The sequence below is a fragment of the Tachyglossus aculeatus genome, chromosome 13, assembly GCF_015852505.1.
Source record: "Tachyglossus aculeatus isolate mTacAcu1 chromosome 13, mTacAcu1.pri, whole genome shotgun sequence".
Taxonomy (NCBI): Eukaryota; Metazoa; Chordata; class Mammalia; order Monotremata; family Tachyglossidae; genus Tachyglossus; species Tachyglossus aculeatus.
In genome coordinates this window covers 16799876-16827110 of record NC_052078.1, presented here as the reverse complement: position 1 = coordinate 16827110, position 27235 = coordinate 16799876, and the positions used below count along the sequence as shown (strand labels likewise).

Genomic DNA, 27235 nt, shown 5'->3' with positions numbered 1-27235 from the left:
TAAGAAAGCTCAGCTGGTTAATCCAAACCCTAAAGGGAATGTTTTAGCTTGAATGATCTCTCTGGGCTGTTTACATGGAGCGGTTAACCAGATACTCAATTCTCCAGTTCACGTAGATTGCACAATTGTGGATTGTGATTAAATATAAGGTTTGGGTGCTAGTATTGCATATCATTCCAGAGTACTATGTAGTATTTTTTAAATTCAGTTCCAATTTTCTATTCATTTTCTTCTTAGGGGAATATGTGTTGTTGGGGGGAGGAGAATGGGTTTGTTCCCTCTTTTCCATAAATGTCTCAAGATGTGTGCCTGTCAACAGGCAAAACAAAGCAAGTAAGTTCAGACTTCCATGTATTTACCTTCAAAACTGTCCAGAGCCTTCACCATAGTAGGAATAGAACAATATGATGGCAGAGAAAACTTTAGGTCTGAGAGACTACAATCTATTTCTGTAGGCCAAATCAGTAATTTTGGCTGATTTTGGCTGGGCTGCAGATTGATTTCTCTGAAGGATGGTCTAATTACTCTCAGACTGTGGCCTCAGCACTCTTCACATATGCATGACTGGAATTGTGCCTTGCCTTGTTGTTAGAGGGTGGAGATGTGGATATAAATAAGGATTTGGACTTCTGTCCTAAATTAATTATCCTACTATCACCATTGAGTATAAATAGAGTTGCTTGCAGGCCATTCAAGTTGATTATCATAGCATGTTTGGAGTCAGACTATAAAGTACTTTGACACAAGACAAAAAAGGATCGCTAAAATGAGTTTTACATGAATTATGTCGGAACCCAATAGTGGAGCTCAATTGCCATGGCTCTGGTTATTACTCGTGTGTTGTAGATGCATCTATCCTTGGTGTTTCATAGTTTTAGTCTAGGTTTGAGAGTTAAAAATGAGTATCACAATCAATCAGTGGTATTTATTGAGTGCTTTCTGTGTGCAGAGCACTGTGTCAAGCACTTGGGAAAGTACAGTGCAACAGAGTTGGTAGACAAGATCCTTGCCCACAAGGAGTTTAAACTCTACCAGGGGAGACTGATGTTCAGATAGATTAGGGATAGGGAAAATAGAGTATAAAAGTATTTACCTAAGGGCTGTGGGGACAATCAAGTGGTGTGGAAACCAGTCTGTCTCCCTTGCCTGCCTTTCCCTCCTCTTGAGGCTCTGTTGGTAGGAAGAAGAGTGCAGCTGATGATCTTTTAAAACCCTTATCCTCTACCACAAAATATTCATGGTTCAGTTATAGGACTAACCAAAACTAACTTGTTTCAGAAGAGTCCAAGCTGTATAGCATTTAATTGTTCAGCTCCTTCCCTTAGTAAATTCCCAGCTTTTTTGGAGAGAATTACACAAGTTCTATCTGAGCTACCGATTATTTTCTTAGAGAAAGTGCAACTTACTGATGTGGCCTGATATCTTTCAAGCAATGGTAAATGCTTTTTTGGGGAGGTTTTTATTGTTCAGTAAGGCCTTTTGTGATCCTTTTTGGATCAGAATATTGATTCCTCAAGAGGATATCCCAGTTTCCATCCCAAAAGAATACTAAGTTTTCCTGTTTCACTCTTGGCACTTGAAGGTAAAAGATTTAAAACAAACCGGAGGAAACATTTCTCACATAGTGGGTGGTAAGCATTTGGAATTCATTGCCCCAGAAGCAGTGTGGCCTGAGAATCAGAGGAACAGGAACTGTGTCCAACCCAATTTGCTTGTATCCACCCCAGCACTCAGTACAGTGCCCAACACATTGTAAGTACTTAGCAAATACTACCATTAATATTATTAACATAAGAAAAAGAGAGGAGTTCTGTCTTTTACATGATACTTCATGCAAGCCCACTTTGGAGCCACTGCAGCCATATAATGGCTACCTCCCCATTGCTCCGTACAAACTGTCTTGGGCCACAGTCTTATAGGCATGCAAACTGCCATTGAAGAAATGTACCAGTGACCAGGTATGTTTCCTGTACATCTGTGACTTACTCTGGTGGAAGATGAAGTGTCCCATCAGGAATGACGGGGGAGCCTCAATCCTGGGACTTCGGGTCCCAGAAACTACACAGAGGAATTGGTGAGAGCCCTAATGGTTTCCGCAGCATTCATTCATTCATTCAATTGTATTTGAGTGCTTACTGTGTGCAAAGCACTGTACTAAGCTCTTAAGCACTGTACTAAGTACCACTCCACACACTTTCATTCCTGCCTATCACTTTCCCGCCAGGGCACGGAGCGCAGCGAGCAAGTGTGGATGGGCAGGGTTTCAACACACTGCGACATGCACCTGTGACACTCCTCTGCATCTACAGGCAGATCCGGGACTAGTCTCCTGGTCTTCTGATTCCCCGAGCAGCAGCCTTTTCAGTGGACCGATAGTAGAGCTTTTGATGCCCGTCAGGGAACACCAGCTGGGTGGGGGGGGCATGCCGTCAGTGGTGAAGTAGTCTCCCCGAGCACCAGTCAATCTTCTAGGCTGTGAGCCCACTGTTGGGTAGGGACTGTCTCTATATGTTGCCAGCTTGTACTTCCCAAGCGCTTACTACAGTGCTCTGCACACAGTAAGCACTCAATAAATACAATTGATTGATTGGAAAGTAGATGGGGATCCAGTGAGGAAAATAGAAAAAGGCAGGCAAGAAATCTTTCCTTCCTTTAGGGTTCCAGTTAGTTTCAAGAGAAAGATGAGCAACAAAGCTGAAAGTGAATTGAAGAACCACCTCTTCAATTCATCTGTCGTGTCTCTGGTCTTAATGGACTTAGATTTCCTTCTTATTGGTTTGTGTATTGTTTCTCTGGGCTAATAGTCTAGGTAAAGCATCTGGTCGTCTCCCGACAATAACATTTAACCTAGCAGCTGCACAAATGAAGTTGGCATAGCCTAACTGCATCTCCAGGACTGTGTCACAGCCAGTGGACAAACCCCCATCTGCTTTCATGGGCTAGGGGAAACTTCCTTTGCCCTGTAAGAAAAAATGGTACTTTTTAAGTGCTTACTATGTGCCAAGCATAGTTCCAAGCGCATGGGTAGGTACAAGGTAATCAAGTTGGACACATTCCCTATCCCACATGGGGCTCATGGTTTTAATCCCCGTTTTTCAGACGAGGTAACTGAGACACAGAGAAGTGAAGCGACTTGCCCAAGGTTAGACAGCAGACATGTGGTGGAGGCAGAATTAGAACCTAGGTCTTTCTGACTCCCAGAACTGCCCTTTATCCACCAGGCCACACTACTTCCCATAAGTAGTAGAAAAGGTGGGTGGAAAAAATTTGGAATGTGCACTTGCTGAAAACAACAGTGATTACCCCAGAATGGCCAAGAGAGAAAGCTTGGAAGAATTCAGTGGTGGCATTCTTGAGAAGTGTTTGCTGGCCAGCAGAGCAAAGCTGAACAGCTCTGCAGTGACAAGGTGGGAGAGAGCCCTCAGGACTGCCCAAGGGATCGGTGACCTTCAGAGCTTACATTCATTCCTTTTGATACTTTCAGTTTCTGCTGGATTTGAAACTTTTCAAACCTTCTTCGGCCCTGGAAAGGAGTTGTATAACTCTAAAATTTGAGACTCCTGGCTCTAGAAGAAATGTTCCTTCAAAACCCCAAGGACAGAAAATTGAGTGCAGCTGTGCACCAGAATTATGAAGTGGTGTGATAGTAGATTCAGTGCAGGGAATGCCATGTCCAGTGTTCCCAGCGAAGTCATGCTGTGGTTTCCTGGAGGTAGCAGGGATGGAGCCTTCGGATTTGTTTTTTCACCACTTGGCAGAGGCCGCCAAGAATCATCTTCCCCAGCTGTGGGCTTTGGAGATGGAGCCAGAAGGGGATGCTTGGCCACCCCCCAACCTTTGCGTCCTGGGGCCCGCAGACATTTTTGTTTCTTTTCCCTAAGAGAGTAGCGGCTCTGAGACATCTTTATGAGGATCTCGGTGGGTTCTTGGAGTCTGGACGCCCAATTTAAAATGGAGCAAAGTGGTTAATCGACTTTCTGGAAGGGACCCAGGAAGCTGGGCATTACAAAACGCCGACACCCTCCAATCCTCACCTTTAGTCTCTCTTATACTGCAAGATCTTACTCCTGTGGGCCTGACCTTGGCCTGGGGTGGGGCACATTGTCCTAGATTTCTAGCAAACAACCAGCAAAATTGTTCCTAGTAGTATTGGTTTGGTGGATACAAATAAGCCTGCAAGTCTTGGAGAACCATTTTATGGGGTCTCCAGCTGCTCTGCAGCCAGCACTGCCTGCTCATGATCATTTTCATTTCTCTCAGACCCTGACATGATGATTCATCTTTCTTCCTGGTTAAGATTAAATTTCTGTTATATATATATATGTATGCTGGACTGCCTGGGGGATTTGCATCAGAAATTGTGGTGGGGCTAGGTTTCTGGCGAAAAGGACAGAATGGACCCATTTTGAAAGACTTTGATCAGCATTGAAACGTTCCCTGAGGGTTTGCTCGGTGTGGGACACCATTTAAGTTCCCCAGCATTATTGTGCCACTTCTGGGAGCAGCAACATGCTTAAGAGAGCTGGGAGACAGATCACTGAATAATGTAAAGTCAGGTACGTTACTGCATGTGGTGGAGGGGCTGATGTCAGGGGGAGGTGGTGGGTGGAAATCAAGCTCTGGCCAGTTGGGGACATTGGGTAGGGAAGGTGAGTTTTGAATAGTTTCCAAGGTTGGAAGGCAGATGGTTTAGGAGCGAAAGTAGTAATACTGAAGCATCTGCTATGTGCAGTGCACTGAACTAAGCGCTGGGAAAGAAGTACATGTATGATTTGTAGTCACTGTCCGTGGTGCCAGGGGCTCCCAGTGTGAGAGCAAGGAGGGTGGAGTAGAGGGAAGTTGGCCACTAGAAAGATTGTAAGCTCTCTAAGGGCAGGACTTAGGTTTTCTACTTTTTTTATGTTCTGCCAAATGCCTAGTACAGTGCTCTGCCCCCAAGCACTCAAGTCACCGGTGATGATGAGATACTGAAGATCAAAGGTGGGGGATAGTAAGAAGCATTGAAGGGTGCACCTTTCTCACTGAGAATTTCTGTTTTCAGGTTTTGAGGATTTAACATACATTCAGTACTACTTTCAGTGGCAGGGTAGCCAGCCAGGGTAGCCGCCTTGTCCTTGGGTTCAGTTGGAAGGGTCAGAAGGCCCACTTCTGCCTAAGTTCTGATGGCTACCCCATCAATGGTCAGGGTTTCTGACAGAAGGATCACTTAGGGTGTTATGCGAGGTGGACATGCCTAGCAAGACTCCTGAAAAAGAGCTGGTGGGAGAAACCACACTGACTGCTAAGACAACTGCCTTCCAGATCATGGTGCTACTTATGGTCACTTCAGCCTTAAATGGGTCCTACTTGGGGGAAAAAAACCCATAAAAACCTTTTTGTTCCCTGTACAGTGCTCTTTGCCCTTTGCAGTGTGATGCTCACCTGCCTGCCTATTCTTATCCTTGGTTCCCGTGCCTCAGCAGGAACACCACTGGCAGGGACAAAAGAGGGCCTGTGAGCTCTGTAACGAATTTCTCCATGCAGCACCTTGGTCCTCAGGTGTCAGGACTGAGTCTCACCTGTCACTCCCACCAGGAGACTCTGTCACTGTCATCATCAGCAGCAGCAGCAGCAGTAGCAGCACAGGGAAAGTCAGATCCATTAGTTTGGCTTCTAAGGAAAGGGCCAGCTGAACTTCAACCTCATTGGTCAGAAAAACGTTACTGTTGTTTGGGGAGCTAAACCACAGTGGGGCGTTGGAACCGGTTTCCAGTTGCCCCAAATCTCAATTGGTTTATCAGTCTTGGGTATCACTTGCTTATTTAACAATCCACTTGGACCACACCGACATTTCCCTAGGGAATAGGGATAGTCACACTTGGAGAGGCAGCGTGGTGGAGTGGAAAGAGCAGAGGCCTGGGAGTTGGGGGCTTGGGTTCGAGTACCATCTCTGTCCACTTGCCTTTTGTGTGATTTTGGGCTAGTCACTTTACCTCTTTGTACTTCAGTTTCCAAACCTCCAAAATGGGGGTAATAATTACCTGTCTCTTCCTATCTCATGGGGATGTTGTGAGGACAAAAATTATCTGAGTAGCTCTTCAGAAATCAAAGCACTGTATAAAATCTGGATAGTATTATTAAAGAATCATTCCTATGGAATTTTATTCCATCGAGCCCCCTTACTAACATGAGGAGCTTCTAAGGAACATCATTTTGTCATTCCTTAGTTCCTGAAGACTGAAGGAGCCCTGAGTTTTCTGTCCGTGTCGCTGCCATTTAGAGAAGCCTGCCTCCTGTCAGGTTGTGTGTCCTGGAGCCTGAGGTCAGCAACAAAATGGTATCCATGGGGTCAATGGCCTCATAGGCCATCCAGCTGGGGAGCGGCAAGGTATCATTTCATCCACATAGTGGAGTCTGGTGACTCTCCTAGTGCTCCAACTAGCTAGATGGGGGCGGGACAAATCAGGGAGGCCCTTTACTGACCTCATTTTTGGCCAGGCATACGTGTGTGCCTCAATTTCTGGCTAGCAGTCGCAGCACTCCCATAGACAGTGCATTGTCATGGTGCAGTCCCACTCCCTTCCCACCGATCTACCACAGTTGGATTGAGGTGGGTGGAGGGGTCACCAACTGAGGCTGGATCCTCTTCACGCTATCTGCCGTCTGCGCCTTGCTGGAATCCAGATGGGCAACAACATCAAATGAGTGGCAAGGCGGGGGCAGTCCAGATGCGGAGAACCAGGGTGGGCTCATGCAAGAGGAGGGGTTGGCACAATGTTGTTTTCACCGCCTCTGCAGTCACTTGGCCTGGGGGTAATGGCAGGCCACCGGGGGAGGAGTAGGAGAGCTCATGAAGCTTTTGCCAGCACATCTTTTCCTCGCCCCCGGTCGCCTCAGCCATCCCTCCGAACACGCCACTGGCACCCGGGCCCCCTGTGTTTAGTAACCGGGGGAGCTGTGCAACCTCAGTCTACTTCCCGCCACGCTAATGAAAGCTTGTTTAGTATTTTCTCTCCAGTAAACTCAAATTTCCTGGAAACACCTGTTGCCCTTGTTATTGTATTTGTGGATCTGTTGAATGCTTGTACTGACAAGGTTTGTGTTGGAAAAGAAAAACAAGCCAGCATAAAACGATTGGAGTTTTGGCTGTTTTGTGCTCTGTTTTTAAATGTGTTAATTTTACCAGGGGTACTGTTTATTCTCAGCTGCCATGTTTCAGTTCAGAAGGCAAAGTTTTCTTTATTGGTCTTGCCACCTATTGAATCACTCTTGAGGTTGAAGACTTTGTGTTATTGTGCTATATGGCAGTCTCTGGGTGACTAGTTACCCAGCTGCCTGTCTTATTCATTCTCTGCAACTCTGACTGTTATCTCAGCGTGGGAGTCAGGGGACCTGGTTCTAATCCAGACTCTGTCACGTGTCTGCAGTGTGACTTCAGGCAAGTTGCTTCACTTCTCTGGGACATAGTTTCCACACCTGTGAAATGGGGATTCAGTATCTGTTCTCCCTCCTACTGTCACAACTGATTATCTTGTATGTACCTCAGTGCTTGTTATTGTTAATTATTACTGTATTTTGATCTAAATCTCAAGGACTAAAAAAGTGTAATTGTCAGCTCTTTCCTGGCAGCCTCCTGCTATGTCCTGGCTAAGGGGTTGGCACCCGCTTCTGCCCCAAACTCACTGCAGTGGCTTAGCCCAGTGAGGCCCAGGAGGGAAGGTTGAGAGTGAAGCCTTCCAGGATTCGGCTTCTATGCCGGCCCATGCTGACCTTTAGTTCACGTGGGCGCCCAGCGGGTTCACATGCTTCTAGTTGACTAGTTCACATGCTTCTAACAGCTCACACACTGTTCTCTAAGATCCTAGTTGGAGAGCATCCACTTGCCCTCTGTTGACTCCTTTTTCTTCTTCCAAAATTACCTTTAATTTTGCACTTCTGGAGGACCTGCCTCGTTGGCCAAAAGGCTTGCCTGTTAGGGGCTTGTTGAGACAAAAGGTTGAGATTAGGGGGAGGTTGGCTGAGCACTTTTCTCTAAAGCGGTCAGAAGCTCAGGCCCCTTTAAAAAAAATCACAAAAACCCACAGGCCCCAGTGAGATGACAACTCCATGAAACAGATGTGCCTCCTAGCCCTAGCCGCTCCTTGACCTAGAGAGCAGCTACCTCTGACCCTGCAGTGGTTCCTCAGGTTTGTGCCACTCACAGGGCAGAGAGTGGTTGCTGGAAATAGCCGAACTTCCTTCAGAAGAAGCCTGATTCTGAGCCCGTGGTACGGAGTCCGTGGTTTGGAGCCATAGTCACTTTTGGGACGGAAACCCAGATGGCTGGACTTAGCTGTGGGTGGAAAGAGGGGAGCACCTGACCTGTGTTAGGAAACCTCCAAAACCTTTCCCCTGTTTCAGGGAGGGGACACTGGGGAGGTGGGTGCTACACACTTCCATACATCAGCACTCCCCCTTGTCCTTGCTACCGCACTGTGCCCTCTTCAACAAGCTTCTGAAATGACATCTGTACTCTTCTGTTGCATTGCATGGCATTCGCCAGAGCTGATCTTTTCTAAAAATAAAGCACCAACGTACATCAGTTTGGCCCTCAAAACTGACAGTTAAGAGGATGTTTGGATCTGAGTTTTTAATACTGTGGAAACCAATGCTATGGAAGAGGGAACCAAAGGGCCTAGTGTCCTTTGTTAGTCAACAGGCCCTACAACTGCTAGGAGGAAAGAGAAGAAAATGTGCCTTTGCTCACACCTCTTTCTCCATCTTTCTGTAGGTCACCCCACATCACTAATTCTGCATTTAAATATGAGAAGATGATGTCTTTTTCCCCTGCTTTCTCCTCCCCTCAGGAGCTCTGGCAGTGTGGCACAGCCAGAGAGTACAAATGGGGAGCCTTGACTTCTGAATCCGCCCTTTGAATCTGCAGAGAACATAAGCAATAACGTGACCCTGAATTTATACATACAGTTCTATTTTTCCAAATTACTTTTTACATTACTTAGCTCCCTTTGTACCCACAGTATCTCTGAAAGGTAGAGAGGTAGGACGAAGCAAACTGGAACTCAGAGAGGTTAAGTGAAATGTCTGAGGTCACACAGCAGGCCTAGGCCAGAGCTGGTCTAGAACCCAGGTCCTACTTTTTCCACTATTCTAGAGCTCTCTGCCTCCCACACAGGCCTTGTTGACTCCACCTAATCTCACCTGTGAGCAAGCACTTTTCTGAATAAGTATTTCTAACTCAGAGACCTGCTTGCTCTTGGAAGCGGAAATTCTCCCATGAATAGCCTAGATCCTTTTGGAACCATCCAGTCAATCATATTTATTGAGCACTTACTTTGTGCAGAGCACTGTACTAAATGCTTGAAAGTACAATTCAGTAATAACCAGTGGCTCTGACCTCAGTCACTGTTACTCCTCTGCCTGGGACAGATAACCACCCAGTACCATGATCTGCAGAATATCAATAAATCAATCAATCGTATTTATTGAGTGCTTACTGTGTGCAGAGCACTGTACTAAGCACTTGGGAAGTACAAGTTGGCAACATATAGAGACAGTCCCTACCCAACAGTGGGCTCACAGTCTAGAAGAATATCATCCCAGGGCTAATAATAATGATAAAATTTTGGTAGTTACTGAAGTCTTACTAAGTGCCAAGCACTATACTAAGTCCTGGGAAAGATATGCGATAATCAGGTCAGATTCAAGTTCCTATCCCACCTGGTGTTCACAGCCTAGAAAGGGAGAACAGGTATTTCATTCCCATTTTATTGATGAGGAAAGTGAGGCACAATTAAGTGACTTGCCCAAGGTTACACACCAGAGAAGTGGTGGAACTGGCATTAGAACCCAGGTCTCATGGCACCCAGGCCCATGCTCTCTCCACTAAGCCATGTTGCTTCTTGGGGGGAAAACTGTCACTGTAGCTGCTCTGTGCTGCATAGGTTTTAAGAAGCGGGGGCCCTTTCTGCAACTCAGCCCATCCCTGGGTTTTGACTGAATTGCTGCCCCGGGGCCTCAGCACTAGGACTGATAGCTTCTGTGAGAAGTGGTAATCTGATGTGGCCGATCTTTATTTAGAAGAAGTGATGCATAGTTAGGACTAATCATAGACAGATAAAGAACAGTGGCATTTCAGTTACTATGTTTCTGATGAAACCCCAAGGGGGGCCACCCCCAATGAAAGCAGATGTACCAGCCCACTCTGCGTAGTCCAATTTGGGCTCAGAACCATTTTAGAATAGCCCAGGACAGTCAAGGATCTATTGATTTCAACAACAATACCTTCTATTCATGTAGCTTTTCCATTTGAGAAGTTGTAGTTGACCTCGAAGTATTGGTGCAGAGTAGATAGAAAGTAGGTGACACAGTCAATTCTCCTACAATGGCAGGAGTGGCAGTCTTGCAAAAAGCCAAACTATAGTAAATACTCACCCATTTGGATGCTATGATTGGCACACAATCCATTTCTTCCAGCAGCGTAGTGCACTGAATCCCAGCAGACTCACATTGTTGGACAATTGTTTGTTCCTTTGTTCCACCACCTCTCCAAATCGCGGAGTGAAAATACACACTCTGGCAAAGCGGAATGCGCCATCCCAATTTTGCTAAAGCACGGCTCATGTAAGACTCCAGGTTCTCAGGCTCTGATACTTCTAGACTGTGAGCCCACTGTTGGATAGGGACCGTCCCTATATGTTGCCAACCTGTACTTCCCAAGCGCTTAGTACAGTGCTCTGCACACAGTAAGCGCTCAATAAATACGATTGAATGAATGAATGATACCAGACTTTCTTTTTTTTGTAAACCCCTACAATCATTTTGTTATTAATTTTTAAGGCTTTGTTAAACTGTGGGCAACTGAAGATTCCAGGGCAAAGCATTATTCTTCATTTCTGCCACAGAAAAATGTAATAATAATAATAGTAATGGTATTTGTTAAGCACTTACTATGTGCCAGGCACTGTAGTAAGCACTGGGGTAGATACAAGATAATTGTGTTGGCCACAAACCCTGCCCCACATAAGGCTCACAGGCTTAATACCTATTTTACAGATGAGGAAACTGAGGCACAGAGAAGTTGTGACTTGCCCAAAGTCACACAGCAGACAAGTGGAGGAAGTGGGATCAGAACCCACGTTCTTTTGATTACCAGGCTTGTGCTCTATCCACTAGGCCACACTGCTTCTCAACATAATCTCAGTGCTGATCTTCTAGTATCCGTGCTGCCAGTATTCCTTCAGCTCTTTTAAGGTCTGTGCTTCAAAGGCTGTGCTGCTAATTCATAGGCACCACTATGTAAATGTGGCTTCCAAAAACCACAAACATGCACACGCATTGTGTAAAGTGGTTTCAGAGGATTTGGGGATGGGTGAGTGGTGGGCGGGAATCTACAGAAATCCTTTAGTTTTTCTCTCACACATAATTATTATTATTTCCTCTGGACTCTGCTCTGCACACAGTAAGTGCTCAATAAATATGACTGACTGATTACTCTGTGTTTGCCCTGCGTATTTGGTGCTGTATATCAAATAAACTCATTATTTACATTTAATCGGGGCTGTTTCTAGGTGTGTTTCTAAGTTTTTTCCATGGAAGAGTTCCCTCACAGTTTGTTGGTCTGTGGGGCAGGTTTATACTAGCATAGTATTTGCTCTGTTTTGAAGCGAGTGTCATGAATTGTGCTGTCTTTCTTTAAAAATATAACACTAGTAGATGATCCCAGAGATATGTCAACCAAGCAAAAAAGCTTGTTAAAAACATGCTTACCCAGAGTGTGTCTGCCAGCAAGGGACTGAGAGTCAGGAGACCCGAGTTTCAATTCTTGCTCAGGCAATATGTGACCATGGGCAAGTTACTTAACAGCTCTGGGTCTCAGTTTTCTCCTCTGTAAAATAGGGATAAAATAGATGGTGAGCCCTATGTGGGTGGGACAGGGGCTGTGCCCAGTCTGATAATTTTACATCTACCCTGTGCTTAGCACAAAGGCAGTGCTTAATAAATACCCACTCCCCCCGAAAAAAGCCCAACTAACCAATTGGCAATAGAATCATTCCTTTTGAATGACACATTGTGTTCCCTGCAGGAGAAAGACACTAATAATCCAGACCCTTGAGAAAATGTACTATTGAGTGGCAAGATTTTTGGTGTCCAGATTGGGTGCACTAGGGTGCAGAGGAGAACGAGTAGAGGGGGGAATTGATGGGTTGGTGTTTTCCAGGGTTTCTAGAATTTGTAGTCCCAAGAAACATTGTTTCAGACTCTGCATTCACTCAAAATGCTTGGGGACCGAGGAAGAGTGCTGGGATTTTCAGTCCCAGAAACCTTGCTGTTTTGTGAGCCATTTCTTGAATGGAATCGGGTGGTGTGAGAGAAGTGTTGTCTCAGCTAGTGTTCCTCACGCAGACCCCAGAGGTTCTAGAGAATCTGTCTCATCAGCACAGCTTCTCAGCAGTTTGTGGATATTGTGACTGTGAACTGAAATTAAGCATTTCTGATATCCTCAGTCTGAGTGCATTAAATCATATGTATCAGTTTGGGCAGATGTTGCTTCAGTAAATCCTCTGGGGTCCCTAGACCAAGGTTCCTCTGTGTATTTATGAGCGGAGGAAAGTACAGAATTAGAAACGGCAGCTTGAGATAGTTTGTCTTCAGAAGAACTTTTGGTTTCAGGAAAATACAAAGAGATTAACATTTCAATGTAGCATCTATTGACATCAGAAAAATCTCCTCTGATAAGTTTATTTAAACCCTATTATGTGGTCCTTTATTATTTCAGCTTTCAGCTTGTTTTCCTTACATAATTTACAAAGTTCAAATTTGATGAGTTGAATTCTCCCCACAGAAGTCATGGGATGTTTGGGCATGAGCATGAGTGTGTATGTTCCAGATTTTCTGGGACATGTGGATTCAATTAATACGGTCATTGCACTGTTTGACTGTAAGTTCCTTGAGACCAGGGAATGTGTCACATTGTAATGTCCGTTCTCCCAAGTGCTTAGTACAGTGCTGTGTAAGGTAAAGGTAAATGCTCAATAAGTATCGTTGATTAATTGATTGCTTTTAATGAACTTGTGGGTTCTTTCTTCAGTCCTTAATGTATGTTGGAAGTATTTCTTTGCCCCCCAAGTCTGTCCACAGATTGTGCCCTTTCAGTGATTTCCTTTGGTCTACCAGTTGTTATATTGTAATCTCAAAAGCGCTTAGTTCAGAACAGAGAAGCAGCGTGACTTAGTGGATAGAGCCCGGGCTTGGGAGTCAGAAGGACCTGAGTTCTACTTCTGGCTCCATCACATGTCTGCTGTGTGACCTTGGGCAAATCACTTAATTTCTCTGAGCCTCAGTTACCTCATCTGTAAAATGGGGATTAAAAATGTGAGCCCCTTGTGGGACAAGAACCGTGTCCAACTTGATTAACTTGTATCTACCCCAGTGCTTAGCACATAGTGAGCACTTAACGAGTACCATAATGATTAATTCTTATTATTATTTGTTCTCTGCATATCATAAGCACCCAGTAAATAGGTTGATTGAATGATTATCCCAACCTTCTCAATAAAATCAGATGAAAGACGGAGTGAACAATCTAATTGGATTTGAAGTGTTCACTCCATCTGGGGCAACAGCTGATCTGCTCCTGCTCCATTTCCAGAGCTATTTATGGCAAATGAGCTGGTATCAGAGCCCTGCTGTTCAGTCCATAAAAGGCCGGTCCCATGTTAAGTTGCCACACTGCCTTTGGCGTGGCCACACAGAGACTGAAGAGAGAAATCCTCTAGTTCCCTTGGATATAGCCAGGAATGGATGGGAGCATGAAAGCCAGACTGGGGAGCTACAGCATTGAGGACTCCAGGCGACTGAGAACTTTCAAACGAAGATTTTCTTTAATAACGTTTGGCAACATTTCACGCAGTGGGGTGTTTGGAGTTTAGTTTCGACCCATTGACTGTGTTGGGCATTTGTGTGCCTTTGGAAAGCACTGTTCTAAATTTACTTTATTTTTGTTTGTTTGTAATCACCTTCACTACTATTACTGCTGATGTTTGGTTATATACAATGTCATTGGGTTTTTCATTTTTTGGTTTTATTTAGCCCTTAAGAGTAACATTCAGTGGAAACAGTTTCAAGCAACACAGTCAAGAATTTCTCTAAGGTTGCTAGGATTTTTTTTGTTTTTTTCTGTGTGTGGTTTTTGTTTTTGCTTTTTTTTCTGGGGGGATAGAGTTGAGGTGTGTCTTTTGGAGTTTTTTTTCTTTTTAACTTAGAGGAGCGAGAATTATACAGACTTTTGAAGTAAGTGCAAACCCTTTTTGTGAGTCTGAAAGTAGTGTTTCCGTATCTTTGTCTGAGCATGCTTTCAAAGAATTTCTTGATGGGGTGAAAGGTTAGTATTTTCTTGTTAGTTTTTTTCAGTCTTTGTTAAAGTTCTTTTGGACACAGTCTCTAGTGTTTCTCTATTTTATTTAAGATGAATTGACTTCTGCAAACTTATTAGATGAGGCGAGGAGGTTTGTCCAAAGGCCAACTCGTTAGAGTTTTAGAATTAAAAAAAAAAAACCACATAATTGGGTGGGATGAGCAAAGTGGAATATTATCTCTAGGACTAGTAGAAATTATTTTGAAAACTAGAAGCCCCAGTCATTCCCATTTCAGCTCTGTGTTTTGAAGCATTTTAAAAAGTGTTACCTCAGTATAGGCAAAGTCATTTTCCTTTCAGGGCTGTCCTCGACCACCTCAAATGGGGGTCAGCAGCTGCTTTTTAAGATACGGTTACGGGTTGTTTTAGCAGTCACTTAGTAAGGGAGTATTTATAGAGAAGAGAAAACGGATTTGATAAATACATCATATCCCCAGGCACGCAGGGAGAAGAAGGTGCCAGTGGCATCATTTTAAAAACAAATTTCCCAATGAACTGGAGGACATATGTGAAGTTGAAGCTAGACTTCCTTATCTGTGACTAGAGGGACAGATGGTCTAATAATAACAATGATATTTGTTAAGCACTAACTATGCATCAAGCACCGTATAAAGCATTAGGGTAGAAACAAGATAATCAGGTCAGACACAGTCCCTGTCCCACATGGAGATTCATAGTCTAAGTAGGAGGGTGAGCAGTATTGAGTCCTCACTTTACAGATGAAGAAATTGAGGAAAGGAGAAGTTAAGTGACTTGCCCAAGGTCACAAAGCTGGCATGTGGCAGAGCTGGGATTGGAATCCAAATCCTTGGATTCCCAGGTCTGTGCTCTTTCCTCTTGCCTCTCAAAGTCTTAAAGATCAATCAGTCAGTCAGTGGTATTTATTGGCGCTTATTGTGTACAGAGCATTGTACTGAGCACTTGGGAGAATACAATATAAGAGAGCTGGTAGATGAGTTCCCTGCCTACAATGATCTTACATTCTAGCATTCAAGGTGGAACTTTTCTGGTTAGTATCTAAGCCCATCTTGGCAATGTGAGCAGCTTCAGGGCAGAGCCTTATGGAGTGTAATGGTCATTTTATTTGGCAAAGCTGCCTAATGATGGTATTTGTTAAGTGCTTACTATGTGCAAAGCACTGTTCTAAGTGCTGGGCATTATTCTTTTGGGGACAGTCAACTGCACAAATACAGTGATGGAGAGAGAGATGCCTAATCTGTAGGCTTGAAGCTGTAGGAACCAGATTGCTGGGGAGCAGGCCCTGTACTACCTGGCTTTGGGTGTTACTGTTTTAATAAAATCACCTCCAGAGCCCACAGTCTGTGAAAAAAAGACCATCCTAGAGATACTTGGGCCTCTCTTTCACAGAAAAGAGTTGTTGGTGTTTCATCAGGTATTTTTCAACCAAACCCTGTTAGTACCTGTTGGTTTTTTATGTTTGAGGCGCTGTGACCCTGAGCTTCCATCTATGCCTGAGCCGCTTCTGGGACCCACAGTCATAATCTTGGAGAAGCAGTGTCCTCTGTGCTTTCCCAGTGATGCAGGCTGGGGGAAGTCTTGCTAAAGCTCAGCTCTGTTCCACAGAATATGTTTACCACCATTGTGTCATCCAGTAGGTAGAAAGGGCATTCTGTGCCATAAATCCATCACACTTCGCTTACTGCTAACAAAATGAGGGAGATTCCTCCCCCTTCTTCTTCCATTACTGCAAGATAGACAGGCATTTTATCTGTATGGGAGCTTATCCCAGCACAGAAAATGAAGGCACAATCAGGGAGCGCAACAACCAAGCACTTCATTACATGGGAACTTGGCCTAGGGTTAAATAGCTTTGCCCATCAGCATGACTTGACCCGAGGGCCTTTTCTTGGCCCTGAGTATGACCTTTTTATTTGAAGCATTTGAGGATTCACTTTTTTAGGCAGCCTCAATGTGGGAAGGATGTGGTCATTTGCTTTTCATCTAGATTTACCAACCTCTCATTCATATAGTATTTGTACCTTTATTATTATTATTATTACCTTGGGAAAAGAGATGCTGACCTTGCTTTGCTTGGCCACGCTCTCTTAATCTTCTCTCACCAGCCTGCAATGCCAAATCATTTTCCCCTTAAAAATTATTTTGTCCATGGAGTTACTCTATCACAGCATTGGGTTCATTGTTCTTGTTAGCACGTTGGAGGGGTGTTGTCTAACAATCCAAAACTAGCATGTGGATGTGTGTGCTTAATGTGGACTCTGAAGGTGCTTAATAAATGTGAAATGAAAGAAATACCCATCCCATTTTGCTTACTGAGAAAAGAATCCTGTGAACATCGTCCAGTGATGGGGAGAGAATCTTACTCAAGGGACGGGAAAATAGGAAAGCAGACCTGATTTAGTGCTCCCAATCCAGTATTAGGAAAGGCTTAGAAGTCGAGTGAAATTTTGAGTATTCTTCCCCTCATTGATGTGAGAGGAAAACACACTCCTTCTCGAATTTTCCTTCCACAGGTAAGAAAATCACTCAGTGGCTGTTAACAAAAAGGCCCAAGCTTGTTCAGAAGAGGTTCTCAGTAAATAGAACAGTTTCCTCCTAAGCCTAGGTGGATATGTTCTCATCTTTGTATTGATAGAGCTGTCCCTCACTTTCCCTTCATCTAACCTGAAGATACCCATTCACCTCAACCTAGTGCCTTAAATGTCTGTGTCTTAAGGAACCTGTTAAATGGTTCTTTTGATGGCATGGCATATGGCACCCAAATTCCATTAGCAGTTTGTTTTTACTGATGTGTTCTCTCATGAACTGACAGCAGAAACAAGACTTTGGTAGCCCTTAAACAAATTAGATTCCATCAATTTGGGTTGCAAGTGAGTAATCCCCAGGACAAGTGGCATGTGATAACATCAAGGTAAATGAGACTTCAGTTCCTAATATTCTTTAAAAAATCTGAATAAACACAAATGCTCAGTTCAGTATGTTGCATTCCACAAATAGCATTCTTTTATTATTATTATTATTTGTTAAGTGCTGACTATGTGACAGGCACTGTGCTAAGCACTGGAGTAACAATAATAATGTTAATTTTGATATTTGTTAAGTGCTTACTATGTGCCAGGCACTCTACTAAACCAAATAAATCTGCAGGTTTGGAGCAGAGCCAAGGGAATGGGGCAGGCTTTAAAGCAGTGGAAAGTTAACATTTTAGAGAAGCGCTGAGGCTTCAGTGTACTGTTGGAAAATACCGATTGCCCCTCTAGTGTTCGAAAGACCTAATGCTTTTCTCAAAGTGCCCAATTTATTCCCAGGGTGTTAACTGGGCATTTGGACAGTTGAGTTCAGTGTTGTTATTATCTAATAACTCATGGAGTTGTGGCTCATGGAGCAGCGGCGTGGCTCAGTGGAAAGAGCATGGGCTTGGGAGTCAGAGGTCATGGGTTCAAATCCAGGCTCCGCCGCTTGTCAGCTGTGTGACTCTGGGCAAGTCACTTAACTTCTCTATGCCTCAGTTACCTCATCTGTAAAATGGGGATTAAGACTGTGAGCCCCACATGGGACAACCTGATCACCTTGTATCCTCCCCAGCGCTTTGCACATAGTAAGCGCTTAACAAATGCCATCATTATTATTATTATTTTGCCCAATTCTTCCAATGCCTGGTATTATTTTGTGTTACTAAGCTAGGCTCTTTGTGAAGAACATGAACCTTTATCAGACCACAGGGGCATCATTTAGTACAGCATAATTGCAGATGTATTGTGTGTGTACTGTTGGAAAATACCGATTGGCCCTCTAGTGCGTGAAAGAGCTAATGCTTTTCTCAAAGTGCCCAGTTTATTCCCAGGGTGTTAACTGGGCATTTGGACAGTTGAGTTCAGTGTTGTTATTATCTAATCATTCCCCAATGTTCATTGCAGCTCCTCATATAAAATCCATCTGTAAAATCCACCAGCTTCTGCCCAAAAGTGTTGAATCTTTCAAAACAAAACCCCAAAACTCTCTGGGATTAGTTGGAAATTCTTGTAATGCTTTCGATTGGGCAAGGCTAGGCTTTTTAAGATGAAACAGACCACAACATATGACCCTCCCATATCAGATGGAATTTATTTATTTACTTGGATTTACAGAAGGCTTTTCCTCCAGAGAGCTTAAGGCACAATACGGAGAATGTTCGAACAATCAACGATGGAAAAAAAAAGAAATTAAACAATAAATAGCAGTAAGAAAGTGATTAAGGGAGGTGGGAGTAGAAACTCAGCTGAGAAGAAAAGTCAGACTAAGGAAGTCTCAGGAATCAGAGTTTCCAGAGTTCCCAGCGGGTTGACTGGTGGTTTGGAGGAAGGAAAAGGCAGATTTAGGAGAACAGAATCATGTTTCCCTGTCAAATCGAGACTTGTCAGAGTCTAAACTCCCACTGGATTGTAAGTGCCTAATAGGCAGGGAGTTAGAAGGACCTGGGTTCTAATCCCAGCCATGCCACTTGTCCGCTCTGTGACCTTGAGCAAGTCACTTCACTTCTACGCCTCAGTTACCTTAGCTGTAAATAGGAATTGAAAATGTGAACCCATGTGGGACAGGGACTGTATCCAATCTGAATGACTTTGCATCTACCCCGGTGCTTAGAACAGTGCTTGGTACATAGCACTTAACAAGTACCATTATTATTATTACTATTATTATTATTATTTGGAATTCTCCCAAGTGATTAGGTCAGTATGTTGCACTGGTGTGCTCCACAAATACTATTCTTTAAAAAAAAATTGTATTTAAATACTGTGTGACAGGCATTGTACTAAGCACTGGGGTAACAACAATAATAATAATAATTCTGATATTTGTTAAGCGCTTACTATGTGCCAGACACTGCCCTAAACTCTGTTGTAGGTACAAGCTAATCAGATTGAACACAGTCCATGTCCTACCTGGGGCTCACAGTCTTAATCCCCATTTTACAGGCAAGGTAACTGAGGCACAGAGAAGTTAAATTACTTGTCCAAGGTGACACAGCAGACAGGTGGAAGAGCTGGGATTAGAACCCAGGTCCATATGAGTCCCAGGCCCATGCTCTTATCCACTAGGCCATGCTGCTTCTCCTAGATATAAACTAATTAAGTTGGACACAGTCCATGTCCCACATGGGGCTTACAGTCTTAAGCCCCATTTTATATCCATAATTTATTTATATTAATGTCTTTCTCTCCCTCTAGACTTTAAGATCATTGTGGAAAGGGAAAACATCTAGCAACTCTGTTATACTGTACTCTGCCATGCACTTAGTACAGTGCTCTGCAGTAAACCATAAATGGTGATTTTATAGATGTGGTGACTGAGGTGCAGAGAAGTTAAATGACTAACCCAAAGTCACACAGCAGACATGTGTCAGAGCTGGGATTAGAGCCCAGGTCCTTCAGACTCCCAAGTGTTGTCCCTTGATTCCAAGATGATGTTCCCAATGACTAAAGTGTCTCCATGAGTGTGAGAGACTCTTTCACACTTGCATACTTTGTCACAGTTCCATAATGCACTTTACTGCCTACGTCTTAAGGGGAGCATTGCTCATCATCATCATCAATCGTATTTATTGAGCGCTTACTGTGTGCTCAGACACTAGTAGCTACAAAGGAAGAGTTGTGTCCTACTGTTCTCAGCATATGCTTGAATAATTTTAGCAGGAGTGGAGGTGGTTTGCACTGATCCATCCACACACTCTCTGATGGCCCCCTTGTGCCAAAACTACAGTGCTCTGAAACTTTTGCCATGCCTAGCACATGCTGTAATGGTTAGTGTGCTTTCTTAAAGTTCCTGGTTTCAGGTCATTTGAAAACTGTTTTGATGATGTCCACTGATTTTGAAATTTTCACTACTTCCAAATGTCTGCACATTCTTCATTCTTGTCCACATCTGCCTTCCACCACTGTGGCACTACATTAGAATGCATGGAGCCACTAGTATAGGAGCAGACCTGAGTGTGCATTTATTGGAAAGCAGTATGGTGGTGGTGGATAGAGCATGGTTCTGGGAGCCAGAAGGTCAAGGGTTCTAATCCCAGCTCTGCCACTCATCCGCTGTGTGGCCTTGGGGAAGTCACTTCACTTCTCTGTGCCTCAGTTACCTCATCTGTATAATGGGGATTGAGACGGTGAGGCCCACATAGGAAAGGGACTGTGTCCAACCCAATTTGCTTGTGTGCACCCCAGCACTTAGTACAGTACCTGGCATATAGTAAGTGCTTAAGAAATACCACAATTATTATCATTATATTTTCCAATTTATTAGAGTGATTACTTCCCATCAGTTTGAGTTCATATAAGGCCGGGGGTTATTTCAGACCACATATCTGAGGATCCCTGCTATTGGGAATGAAAATTTAGGAAGTGCCGTGACGGCTTGCCTAGTACCACTTTGCCTTGATGTTTGGTAATGAAACAAGAGCCTGAATTATTTAATAGTTTTATATCTGTTTTGGTCTTAGTCATGTTTACATTTTTTTGTAAAATAACTTGACCGATCTTCACAGTTGCATGTTGAAGCTGAGTTGCAATAAACATCAGTACACCTGTTCTTTACATTTGCATCTAACAAACTCAAGCCAGAGTGGTGTAGTATTACTAAATCCGTAGTGTCTTAAATTTACTCCCTACTTACCTAATTATCAAGGCAATAAGATTGGACAGTGGGAGACAAGACTCATCGAATAATATGAAGTATTGGCTTAATTCCTGAGCACCAAGTCCTACGTGCTAAAACCCAAAATGTTTAACCTTCAGAATTACCAGGGAAGTCGTATTTAATTTGAAAATGGAAGGCAGCAGGCTCTGATCACAGCAATAGGAAACAATCTAATGAATTCTTACTTTAGGTTGTAGGATCTGAGCAAAGCAGTAACCACTGAATTTTTGTGAATTTTTGGTACTAATGACTGTGTGCTTTTCCTTGCATCTTCTCCTTGGCTTTAACAGAAATGCTTTTTAAAAATTAATTAAGTTATTTTTAATGGTATCAAAGTGCTTGCTGTGTGCCTGGCATTGTACTAAGCTCTGGGATAGATATGAGAAAATCAAGTTAGACACAGTCCCTGTCCCCAGTCAGTCATATTTATTGAGCACTTATTATGTGCAGAGCACTGTCCTGAGCTCTTGGAGAGTACAATAAAACAGAGTTAGCAGACCTGTTCTCTGCCCTTAACGAGTGACTCAGAGTCTTAATGCCATTTGACAGATGAGTTAACTGAGGCACAGAGAAGTGAAATGACTTGCCTGAGGTCATACAGAAGGTAAGCGACAGAGCCGGGATTAGAGCCGAGGTCCTTTGACTCCCGAGCTCTTGCTTTTTACTCAAGGTGTTAGACATTGGCTATTAAGAACTCCCTCTTCCTAGGGCTTAAGCTTACTCCCTGGTAATAAGCGAATCACTTTGGAAGGAGCCGACTGGATCTCAGACAAGTAAGGACAACTAAATGCATTGCTGCCTATTTCACACATACTGCTGTCATTTACCAAACAGCCCCAGAGTGGTCAGAATGAGTTCATGCTCCTCCCAAAGTGTCTGATTACTTTCCAGGGAGTAAACCTAAGACCCCAGACACTCCAGCTCAGCATTGGCTGGAGTTACTTTTCATAATATCCAAAAGTATTTTGAAAGAATGACAAGTTCAAGTGAGTGTAATGGAAGTGACACATCAAGTCCAAAATGGTCCAGAATGAATCAGTGTTTGTAGGATTTCTTTTAAAGGAGAGACTCCCACTGTGAGACTTAGTGGTATGTTGATTTTTTTTCACAAAGCACAACAGTATTCATAGGTATTTACAGTTCTTCTGAACAACTAAGTACCTTCTTTGAGGGATCTTAGGATGTGTGGTACATTTCACACCTACAAAAAGTGGAGTATATCTTCTGTACAATAGGATGAGTGAGATCATAAGATTTTTGGAGGGAAAAATTTAGAGGGAAATTTTTTATTATATATATTCTTTGCAGTTCTAACTTCAGAGTTGCACTGTCCTTATGTCATCCCAGGGATGAAAATTTTAGAATTTTCAACACATTTTTTTCCTCCTGAAGAATTCATATCTCAATAGCAGAGTAAATATGATCATTTCATATTTGCTGCATAGGTGGTGGGGACAGTTCTGTAGCTCAGGAAAGGGAACCTTCAGCTTATCCGTAGAATCTTGGAGGGTTGAAGTGCTCCTGCCCATTTCTTTCCAGTACTCCATGGTAAATAAAATGGGTAAAATTGAACACTATTGGGTTATCATTTTCAGAACTGGAGTCTTTTGTGACAGAAAAATGGCTTCTGTCTTTACCTTAGGTGTCAGTAAAAGCACTCTTTCCGTGGATCCTTTGTTTTGAGTCCAGTGGGTATGTGTTTGAGATCAGTTATTCTGTTTTCACTGCCTAGTTGCTACTGCACAAACGTGAGACCTGTTGGGATATGGAGCTTGGGTTGGGTCCATGGCATAGAGCCCCTGGACACATGTGAGTGGCAGACAGACCAGCATGCTTCCTTCTCCCAGCCCAGGAAACCTGGGACAATGGCTACTTACCGCTTCTCAACTCTTGGGAAGAGAAACAGCCAGGGATTTGGGTTCAATTCAAAGGACCATCGAACCTAGGGACCCAGGTGGCTCTTTTCCCCGCCACAGCGAATGCCCAGAGTGCTGTGTGAGGCAGTGACTGACAGACTCCCAGTAGAAGGGCCAAGGAGTTGTGTCCTGCTGGACAAGATTTGGCCATCGTTGCTTCTTCAGGCAATGCTGCTTTGCTTTTCCGGGGGTTGGTGATTGAGGGTGAAGCACAATGAGAGAAGCCATGCCATTTTGGGTCTAGAAGCAACAAGATTGCCCGAGGAAAGAAAGGTAAGGCTTGGCTGGCTACAAGTTGGCTGAGCAACACACCCACTATAAAAACTTCCTCCCACAGCTTGACCCTCCGCATCAAGAGTCAACAGGCAAGCACCCATAATTGTGTGAGATGACAACATCTCAAAAACTAGCCAGCTGAGCTCCTGTGCTGAATGGGTGAGGTATTTTTAAAAGAACCAGTAAGGATGAGTTGCTGTCTGACTAATGAGAAGGGTGACTATATAGGGAGTCAGTCAAGGAAAGAGTCTCTCTCTCTGTGTGTCTCTCTCTTCCTCTCTCACTCTCTTCTACTTTTCTACCTTTTTTCTTTCTCTTACTTTCCTGTCGCCCCTCCTCCCCCATCTCCGATCTTTTTCTATTTCTCCTTTCTCTCTTTTTTCTTTTTTCCGTCTTCCTTCACTTTCTCTTCCTTGTCATCTTCTATGCCCCTCTTTTTCTTCCAGCCTCTTATCAGCTTCCATTATAGAAGTCAAGATCCCAAGCCATGAATACCTGTAAGTTTTGCTGAGTGGGACAGTTTTTTTCAATTTTTGAAGAAGTTGTCATAAAACCTAGGAGTTTCTACATTTAATAATAGAAATGACTCTTCTTAACGGCTCATTTAAGTAGCGTGACTTTATCATTTGGGGCCATCACTTACTGGGAAAGATGCAAGTAAATATATTAGAATATTTGGCCCTATATTATGGTATTTAGTAAATGAAAAAGTATTGGAATTTGATCATTTGAATTTAAAGTTTTCTGAAAAAATTGAAGTGAACAGTGTTGCTGGTAATATCAAGAAAATAAATGCATGACACCATGATTTAATTTTGGAAGGGTAAAAATTGAAACCAAACCACAGGTCCCAGTCTTGTTCTCTATCTCAAATTTAATTTTAGAAGTGCGGTAATTATTTGGCAGATCGTGACCCTGCCAAGAGATCACAAGATGCTTTCCTGGTCTTTATGTTAACACCAGGACATGAAACTGGAATTTGGGATTTAAAACACTTCGACTTACGTGAATTTCGGTGCAGTAGGTCACTGTGCTATGTGAACCGTGTCTTTGAAATGGCTCAAGGATCTTGTGCTTTTAAAGTGAACCGTGAAGAGTAAATGTCATTGACTCTTAACTATTTGTCGTAATTCTAGTAAAAATGGATTGACAATTTTGGCCCAGAAGTCACTGAAATCCAGCAACTTCAGCAATGTGAAAAATCATGTGTATTATTACATTCCTTATAAACTCATTATTCTTACCTGAAATTATCCTTTTAACTTGAAATACTGTCTATAAATCTGAAAAGGGTACCTCAAATATATGTACAGTACTTTAGCTGGCTAACATTTATATGGTTGAATGAAAACAATTTGTAGTAAAAAAATGTTTTCTGTAATGGCTGTGTATGAGGAGGCTAAAGTGCAGGGTGATTTGCAGGGCAGGAGGGTGACTGCTCTGAGGTACGAATTGTGCTTACTGTCAAAACTGGCCCTCGGTCAATTCTAGGGCCCCTCCCTCACTCCTCCTGCCCCTGCAGATGGTGACAGGGCAATTGGGATTCTGAATTGATGCCCTTTAGCCTAAGAGGGACTTGGCACACTGCCCTTTGGGGCCAGTGTAAGCAGCAGCAGTAGCAGTGCCCTTGCTGGGTGGAATCCTTTTTTGCCACAAGGTTTCACTTGCCAGTAAGACAAGCTTCTGATCCAGCAGTTTTAGCAGTAATTCGGACTGAATCATTTTATAGTGCTCATGGAGAAGGATTAGCAGTGTTTTCATGAGGAGAGAGCTGAGATCCAGTTCTGGAGGCCCAATCATTCAGTGGTATTTATTGAGCACTTACTATGTGCACAGCAGTGTACTTGGGAGAGTACAATACAATTGAGTTGGTGGTAGACGCGTTCCCTGGATACAAGGAGTTTGCAGTCTAGATGGGGAGACAGTAAAATAAATTACAGTTATGTATACAAGTGATGTGGAGTGAATATCAAGTGCTTAAAGGGTTCAGATCCAAGTGCATAGGCTATCCAGAAGGGAGAGCGAGTAGGGGCCATGAATGAGGCCTTAATCCAGAAAGGCCTCTTGGAGGAAATTTTAGTAAGGCTTTGAATAAGGGGGTGGTGATCTGCTGTATATGGAGTTGGAGGAAATTCCAAACCAGAGGGAGGGTGTAGGCAAGGGGTCGATATCGAGGTAGACGGGATCGTTGTACAGTGAATAGTTTGGCATTAGAGGAGCCAAGTGTGCGGGCTGGGTTGTAGTAGACAATCAGTGAGGTAAGGAAAGGGGGGAGAGCTGATTGAGTGCCTTAAAACTAATGGTAAGACTTTTCTGTTTGATGCAGAGGTGGATGGGCAATCATTGGAAATTTTTGAGGAGTGGGGATGATTTGGGAAGCAGAGTGAAGTACAAAATGGAGCCCAAGCCCAGTACATCATTAGAGATACATAGAAAGGGATTGCCAGGTTGTAAATACTGCAGCCTTTTTGGCAGGAATCTATTTTTACGCATTTTAAATCAATTGCAATTTAACAAGTAATAATAAGCAAAGGTGCATTTAAAAATTTCTCCTCTTTCCCATTTTTTTCTTACATTTGATTTCCTCGCTTCCCATTCCCTTTATTAAAATCCACTCCTTCGCTTATCCTAAACAAGAGAAACTTGAATATAAAATCTGTCCCTGAAGGGGATTATAGAATTTGTTTTGAGCTAAGAGAAGATAGGTGTGTTAGGGTGTGTGATAACCATTTTGTTTTAATAGAATGTTTTTAAGGGGCTTTTTGGGAGGTGGGCGGTGCGGGGAGAAAGGATAAAGGCATTTTAGCATATGGATAATGCCTCTAAATTTTAAAATAGCTAAGGCAGAAAGAACAACCAACTTTCCTTGAGCCAGAACTGTTAAGTCTTTGTTCTCTTGACAAAGATGATTTAATTGAAGTTCGGTAATGTCAGCTGGAATAATGACTTTCTCTTTTTCATACATAACCTGGAGATCAAATCAAAGGAAATCTGATTTTGGTTTAGGGGCCAGGGGCCAGAAAGGCCTGGAATTGTAACCTGGACACAAAGAAAGCCTAATTGTAAAGCAAATGATCTCATTAAGCAAAGATAAATCATCATGGTCAAACTTGAACCACCCTCAAAGACTGGTAGAATCAGCAGCCATCAGGGTGGCAAGATACCTGCTTTATAGACCTGTTTTAGGAAAGTTTGGATTTCTTATAGGGTGAGATTTAAAAGAAAATGAAAAAAAAAACTGCACCAATCAGCTGGTATAATTTTAAAAAAATTAAACCGATCTTTAAAATCTTTCCATATTTTTGTGGACCTTAAAGCCACTGAGCTGTTCTGCAAGGCAGACCTTTTTCCAGGAGTGGTAGAAATGGAAGGGCACTGTTAGGAAATAGGACATTGAGCCAGCCTGCCCGTACCTGATGGGAAATCATTTAATACCCTCTACTTCCCCAGCATCTCCAGAATCCACCTATTCCTTTCCATCTAACTGCCACCATGCTGATCCAAGCACTCTCATAGCTGTCTCGACTACAGCATCTGCCTGCTTCCAGTGCCTCTTATTTCCACACTTTACTTATGGGCAAGTAAACCTTTATTCTGGGGACTCAGGTGGGTCACTTGAGATCAAAAACAGATTCCTGACTGGCTAAGAGTAAATGTTGAGATTGATTTCCCTGAAGCAGTTGAAGGGACAGACTCAGTGAACCACCGAAGCAGTTTCATAGGCACCTGAAGAAGACTCAAACTCTGCACCTACAGTTCGGTTGTCCCATGGGAGCACTTGATTATCTCACCATTTTTTCACATAGTGAAAGCCACAGAAGGCACCATCAGATCCATTCGTGGGTTTAGACACCAGTGGTTCTGCTGCAGGGACCCTTCCAACCTTGAATGGGAGCTAGTTAGGGTTCTGATTCCTCGGGAGGGTCCTGACCTCCATTCCCTGTATCCTCCCAAGGGAATGTTGCTTTGGTGTGGATTGGGGCTGACCCACCCATTCTGAGTT

The 27235-nt window shown here is 43.4% G+C and overlaps 1 protein-coding gene across 4 annotated transcripts in view; it reads left to right on the top strand.

Moving 5' to 3' along the window:
- The window catches only part of SVIL (supervillin), a 292499-nt gene that overhangs the window by 160813 nt on the left and 104451 nt on the right, over nucleotides 1-27235 (top strand). The window lies entirely within an intron of this gene.